Here is a 7286-nt window from a genome sequence, read left to right as displayed (position 1 = left end):
CTAACTGCATAGCCTGGCTAGAAGAAAACACGCTGTGTGTGCACATGCTTCATGACAGACTTCAAATTCCTAATTGAATAATTCTGCAGCATAAATTTGAATATTCTCTTGTCCTTGGTAGTATCATTTCAGGAGACGCTCCCCTGTGGGATACAGAGATCTGAGCACCAGCAGGGGTCCCTGTGCCCTCAATCCTCATGCCCCTGTCTCATCACAGAGCCCAAAATTACGTGAAGCACTGTCCTTCCTCAGGCTTAACACATTGTGTGTCTTCGTTAAGCTTCCATGGTTCTACACTGACCTGGAAGGATGGCGTATTAGTGCTTGGAACACAACCTGCTCTGAACTGCCTGCCTGGTTTCAGCTGCTATACACAACTTTCCTCTTAGAAAGGTCTCTAATAATAGGCACTGTGAGCCTATTTTTCAGAGGAGGAAACTGAGTCTCCAGGAGTCAGAAGGAGGCTCTACACGTGAGTTATATTTATCATATAGATAAAAGTGTCGGGGCAAGATGCCAGAGTATCACACAGGACACTGTCGGCTCCAGCTGGCAGAAAATTCCAACACAAGTGAGCTAATGAGGAAACTTATTCTCTAACAAAGTCTGGAGATTGGATGGCTCTAGGGCTGGTTAATTTCACAGCTCAAATGATACCATCAGGAACCCAGATTCTTTCTTTCTATTTGTCATCCTCCGCAGGTCAGCCTTGACCTCAGTCCTCATTGACCTCAGTCCTACTTGGCTGTGTCACACACAGACTCGTCCACACCCAGAGCGAGGGGGGCAGATGGACTGCCACACAGGGTGCTCATTCTCTTATCTCACACTTGATTTTGAATGATCCGCACCTCAGGTTCTCTGAGTTTGGCTGTAGTTACATTAGCAATGCCCATTTTCTTTCAGTTAGCCTATAGGCTGAGAAGAGCTCTTAGCTTATGTTTTAGAATGTGTATACCAGTCAGGGTTTGTGAACGAGTGAGAGTTTTCTCCATTGCAAGACACTTCTGGCTTCTGCTCTGCATGTTGATTGAGAAGTTAGATCTGGGAATCTGGTTGCAAACATTACTTAATGTATTTGTGCCTTAGTTTCTGCATCTGTAAAGTGGGGATCATGTTAGAATCTGCTTCATAGGGGCGCCTGGGTGGCTCAGTTGGTTAAGCGTCTGCCTTCTATTCAGGTCATGATCCCAGGCTCTTGGGATTGAGACCCATATCGGGCTTTCTGCTCGGCGGGAAGCCTGCTTCTCCCTCTGCCTCTGCCTGTCACTCTGCCTGCTTGTGCTCTCTCTCTCTCTCTCTCACTGTCAAATAAATAAATAAATAAAATCTTTAAAAAAAAAAGAATCTGCTTCATAGGATTGCTCTAAGGATTAAATAAATTTAATAAATTATTTATTTATTAAATAAATAAATTAAATTATTATTTAATAAATTAAATAAATTTAATCCTTAGAGCATGGGAAATCCTTAAAACTGGGTCTGGCCTATTATCAGAGCTCAATAGGCCCCAGTTCTTAATGTTATTCTCCAAGGTGTCTCCCCCTGGAAGGGACATGTAGGAGGCAGCTTTGATGTGACATTGGTGTGGCAAATGAGGAGTGAAGGCTATCCCACCACCTCAGGTTCCAGAGAGGACACTATGGAGCATGACCCAATGCCCCGTGGCAAGGTGCAATGACTGATGTCTCATCCAAACCTCCCCGGGGTTTGAGAGGAAGGAGCAGTTTCCTAAAGGAAATCTGAAGGTGCTGGGACCAGAGGAAGAATGGTAGGTGTGCTGAGCACATGATATTACAGATGACCCACTACCATTTGTTTTCTCTTTGACTCCAGGGATGGGGATTTTGACTGTGTTGACCATATTAGACACCGTGTTAGTAGCTGTGCTTATAAGAAATTTTTTGGTCATAATATAATCCTTTATTCTGCCCTCCAGATGGCAATCTCTTCTCTAAGAATTCTCTCAATATTTGATTATATTTAGTTGACTGAATTTTTTATAATAAAAATTTGTAGGGGCAAATGACACCGTCAGAGGCTAACTCAGCGTTAATAGATGTTAAAAAAAATTCTATTTTTATTTTTTTAAGATTTTATTTATTTATTTCAGAGAGCGAGCGAGAGAGAGAGCGCACGAGAAGGGGCTGGGTCAAAGGGAGAAGCAGGCTCCCCGATGTGGGAATCCAGCCCAGGATCCTGGGATCATGACCTGAGCTGAAGGTGGGCACCCAACCCACTGAGCCACCCAGGCACCCCTAAAGAAAAACTTTCATTGTACTTCTTTGATTATATAGGCATGATACATGAAAATAGTTCATACAAACCAGAAAGAAAGCAGAGAGCAGCAGTGTGTTTCATTAGGGTAACCTTAGTAATGTGCCTCTGCTCAAGACATGCACAAAGCCCTGACGGCAACATGGCTGCCTGCGACGTTGCGCTTCCTGTCCCGTAGCGCCCTGGGCTTCTGCCCCGCAGCGCGGGCACCCCAGGGCAGACCTCCCCACCTGACTTCAGGTGTGAAGACACAGCTTTCTTACCTTGGTACCCCAGTCCTCCCTGCGGGGACAGAACATGTATGGACTCTGTAAAATAATAACCTTACATTCTTATTCTTTGATTTTATAGTTTTTGATATTGTCCTCATCTATCTGAGCTAATAACTAACCACCATTGATGAGATAGTTGGTACACAACAGAAATTTATTTCTCACAGTTCTGGAGGCTGGAAGTCTGAGATGGGGGTGCCAGCTGGTCAGGCTCTGAGGAAAGCCCTCTTCTGGGCTGCAGACTGCTGACTTCTTGTTGTGTCCTCCTATGGGGAGCAGAGGAAGCAAGCTCTCTTGTGACTGGCACTAATCCTGTGTATAAAGGCTCCATCCTCATGACCTCATCGAAGCCTGATTACCTCCTGAAGGCCTCGCCTCCTGACACCATCACCTTGTGGCATAGGGCTTCAACATTTCCCCCACACCCATTTTGCGGGGAAGTGAACATTTAATGCATAACAGGTAACACCTATTAACTTTTAACTATGGAATATAAAGTCTGGCTCCTTTCACACACCCCTCCCCATATTCTCCCCTTACAGTTATTTCTAATTTTGGTTAAACCAAAATTCTGTTTTTGCTAATGTCATGATTGTATAAATAGCTGAGCTGTTAGTGTACTATGATTATTTCCTTTCAGAGTCACTGGTTTGTCTCCCTGGCAGCTAAAAATTGCCTCACATTTTCATTTCCTAATTTTGTAATGTACCTAATTTATTCATCCTCAAATTCTTTGCCAGAGTATACATTTCTCAAAACATTCTAACACATCAGGTAATCAATGTGATTCATATTTTCCTTGGTGATTATCCTTCCGGAGATTTCTGTTCCAATCTATGAGTTATTTTACTCAGTCTTTTCCCCATAGACTTTTTTCCCAGAGTGTTCCTCTTTCCACTTCCAGTATGAACTGGTTCTTTCTTAGACTGTAGAGCCACTGTCATCAACTTAGGGATCTCATCCCTCACCCTAGGAATTCTAATTTGTGTTGGAATGTTTGTTTCTTGGATTCCATATTTTCCTCATTCTTTGTGTATTTCCTTGCTTTGGTGAATCACAGCCTCCAATAGCTTCTTATTTTTGTTTTGTTTTGTTTTTGAGGCTTACATGTTTGAAAATGAAAATGTATTTATTTTTTACTTTCACTTTTTGACTGATAACTTGGGTGGGGGTGATAGAATTCTAGGTTGGAAGTCATTTTGAAGGCATTACTTTTCTGGCTTTCGTCTTGCTTCTGAAAATTCCAAAGCCATTCTGATTCCTGGTCTTTTGTGGGTGCCCTATTTTTCTCTCTAGAACCTAGTAGCATCATCTCACTTTCTCAAACATTCTGAAAATTTAGGGTGGTCTGCTCTGACGGGTTTGTTTGTTGTTTGTTTCATTTATTGTGCCAAATGGTAGGATTTTTCAGTCAGGAGACTTATGTCCTTTGGTTCTGGGAAATTCTCTTATTTTATTTTTCTGATAATTTTCCTCATTCAGAGTGAAGAAAGTCTAGCTCTCAAATTTGGTAGACTAACCATCTAAATTTTTTGGTATTTGCTTTCTTATTTTCCAATTCTTTGTTTATATGTCTTCCATTTAAAAAAATGTATTTCTCAGGGTGCCTGGGTGGCTCAGTTGGTTAAGTGTCCTACTCTTTGATTTTGGCTCAGGTCATGATCTCAGGGTTGTGAGATTGAGCCCCATGTTGCCTCTGCACTCAGCAGGGAGTTTGCTGGGGATTCTCTTTCTCCCTCTCCTTCTGCCTCTCCTCTGCCTGTGTGCATGCTCTCTCTCAAATAAATAGAGAAAGAGCAGAAGCAGGGAGGAGTGTCAGAGGGAGAGGGAGAAGCAGATTCCCTGTTGAGCAAGGAGGAGCCCGATGTAGGGCTCAATCCCAAGACCCTGAGATCATGACCTGAGCGGAAGGCAGATGCTTAACCTACTGAGCCACCCAGGCATCCCAGTAAATAAATCTTTTAAAAATGTATTTCTTCAATTCTATCTTTCAACTTCCATGATGAAGTTTTAAAAATTCATGCTCTTATTTTTGTATATTCTTCTTTATATGACGTCTTGATCTTGTTTTATGGATGCAGTATCTCCTTTTCTCTTTACTTAAAAATGAATTACAGATTTTATTTTATTTTTTAAAATTTTTAAAAGATTTTATTTATTTATTTGAGAGAGAGAGAGCACATGAGAGGGGGGAGGGTCAGAGGGAGAAGCAGACTCCCTGCTAAGCAGGGAGCCTGATGTGGGACTCGATCCTGGGACTTCAGGATCATGACTGGAGCCGAAGGCAGTCGCTTAACCAACTGAACCACCCAGGTGCCCTGAATTACAGATTTTAAGAAGAAATCTTGATCTTTACATTATCTCTCTTATTTTTCAGTTGGTTTTTTTCTCTTTCTTTACAAAGACTTCCCTCAAATATCTGCTAACCCTTGAGTTCTATTTAAGAGTGACTATTACAACAGTACAGGAAACTCTGTATTGTACGCAAGGGTTTTCCTTTTGTTAGAGTGTCCCGACGGGTAACTGGCTGTTTTGTTAGGAACTCCCAAATGTCATTATTGATAGTCAAATATCTGGGGTCAACCAGTTTCCCCAGAGAGGGACTCTCTAATTTCCTGCTGTGGGATGGAGTGGAGGGGAGGATCCAAGCCTGACTTTTAGAGCTCAGAGCCAAGTGAGGAAAGGGGCTTGACTAACCTACCTGCTATTTATACCTGGGCCTAGTCCCTGGACTTGGACTCTCTCTGCCTTAACATCTTTAAAGAGTGACACTCCTTCTTGATGATGGAGGGGTGGTCCCATGCTGTGTGGGGTTAGCAAGGGGACTGTGACTTCATTCTCAACCCACCCACCAGGACCCTACCCATGAGAAACACCTGATGCTTCTATTTCCTGAGATTTCCTCTGGGCATGAACCCACCCATATCTCCTGGCCCAGTGCTGGCTTTTTGCCTCCTCTGGTCTGCTCAGTCAATCACCACTAGATCTGACTGCTGCATTCTTCCCTCTGTCTGCTCTGACTCCTTTCATGTTCTCTTTGCCCTTGTGGATCAATGTCTTTTTATCTTTTTTCTGTCACTTTAATGGGGTTTTGGGAGGGAGTGGAGAGGAATGAATGTATGCAATTCATCATTTTTACATAAATTTCCATAAAGCCATAACACCCAAAGTCATGAACCAACCCACCTGTGAATCTCTCATCCACATTTGGGACAATTCCATTGTCTCCTAACTGCCCACCACATTTCCAGTGAAATGGCCTCATTTCTTAGTTGGGGGTGGGGTGGGGTGGAGGTATCTACATATGGCAAGAGCCTCCACTTTCAATGCAGAATCAGAGCAGGTGATAAAGAAACCTCTGCTAGGCTCCAGAGTATTAGACACTGCTCCCAGGTCTAGGTAACTCTGAATTTGCCAGACTTTTCTCAAGGAATTAACAGTAATGTAAGCCTTTGTTAAAGCTCCCAAATTTAAAACAATGTTGTATGAGGGAAATGTTTTGGCGTCTACCTGAAAGAATAGACATTGCTCTTTTTAGCCCTTTACTTAAAAAAAAAAAAAAAGAAAAAGAAAAAGAAAAAAATTTTCTTTGGCTATAATGGAGGAAAAGTAGGGCTGAGTGGTGGAGGGACTCAAAAGCCTCCCTGGGGGTGTCTGTAGAAAAGGCAAGAACTGCCTGGAACAGTGGTGTCTGAGCTGAGAATGGCCCTTCTGGTCTGAGCCCAGTTCCCAGCTGAACAACATGGGCAAGCTGTACCTGTTTCTTCCCCAGACTGAGGACATTGTAATTCATAGGCTGCCTCCTGGGATTCTCCTGGTGGAGACAGTGATCAAGGATTCACTGATAATGCACTGTAGGAACAGACATCCTCTTGGCTATGGGGCAGAGTTTGAATCTTGGAGCTGGGTCCCTGGTGGACCCTGAGGATTCTGTGCTGAGAGGCTGCCAGGAGGCCGGCAGGGTGTTGGGAATGGTACCAGCTGGGGACGGGGCTCACTTTTGGGTATAGAATGTTTTATTCAGTGGAGAAAAAGTGCTTGGGCATCTGAATAAAGCCTTCGGATTCTGTGTAGTGGGATATTTAACTCTCCCCCTCTTCTTCATGCTCCGAACACAGCCAAAGGCATTTGGAACTTGGCCCACATTGATCATATCGTAGGTGACAATGGAATCTGGGCCACCCAAAATCAACGAATCCTTAACAAGGCACAACTGCTGTTAGGGCTTGTCTACAGAACTGTGACGTTGCCAGTTGGGTAAATATTCTTTGTATAAACACACTCATATTAATGTGTAAACTATTTCCTTTCCAGTAAAGAGGCTCTTTATAAGACTGCTCTCATGTCCTTACTTGGAGGCTGAAAAAGGTGTCCTCTCTAGGTACCGAGGGTCCTGATCTGGGGACAAGATGCAATATCTGATCTAGTAATAATCTGGCTCCAATCCAGCCAAAGGTTCTGTGATCCAGGCCTGGGAAAGGGAGGAGGACGGCTGGGGTGTGGAGGTCGGAAGATGAGCTCTGATGGTGTGTGTGTGTGTGTGTGTGTGTGTGTGTGTGTAGAAAATGCCCCCCCCAAGATATGCCTAAGTCCTAACCGTTGGAACCTGTGAATGTGACTTTATTTGGAAAGACAGTCTTTGCACGTGTGATTACATTAAAGATCTCAGGATGAGATCATCCTGCATTTAGGGTGGGCCCAAATCCAATGACTCCTTGCAAGAGAAAGGGGGATTTG

Source organism: Callorhinus ursinus, unplaced genomic scaffold, assembly GCF_003265705.2.
Source record: "Callorhinus ursinus isolate GAN/ISIS: 27379988/994484 unplaced genomic scaffold, GSC_fseal_2.0 scaffold39, whole genome shotgun sequence".
In the NCBI taxonomy this organism is placed as follows: Eukaryota; Metazoa; Chordata; class Mammalia; order Carnivora; family Otariidae; genus Callorhinus; species Callorhinus ursinus.
The sequence above is the reverse complement of the archived record's forward strand: the minus strand, read 5'-3'. Positions refer to the sequence as shown.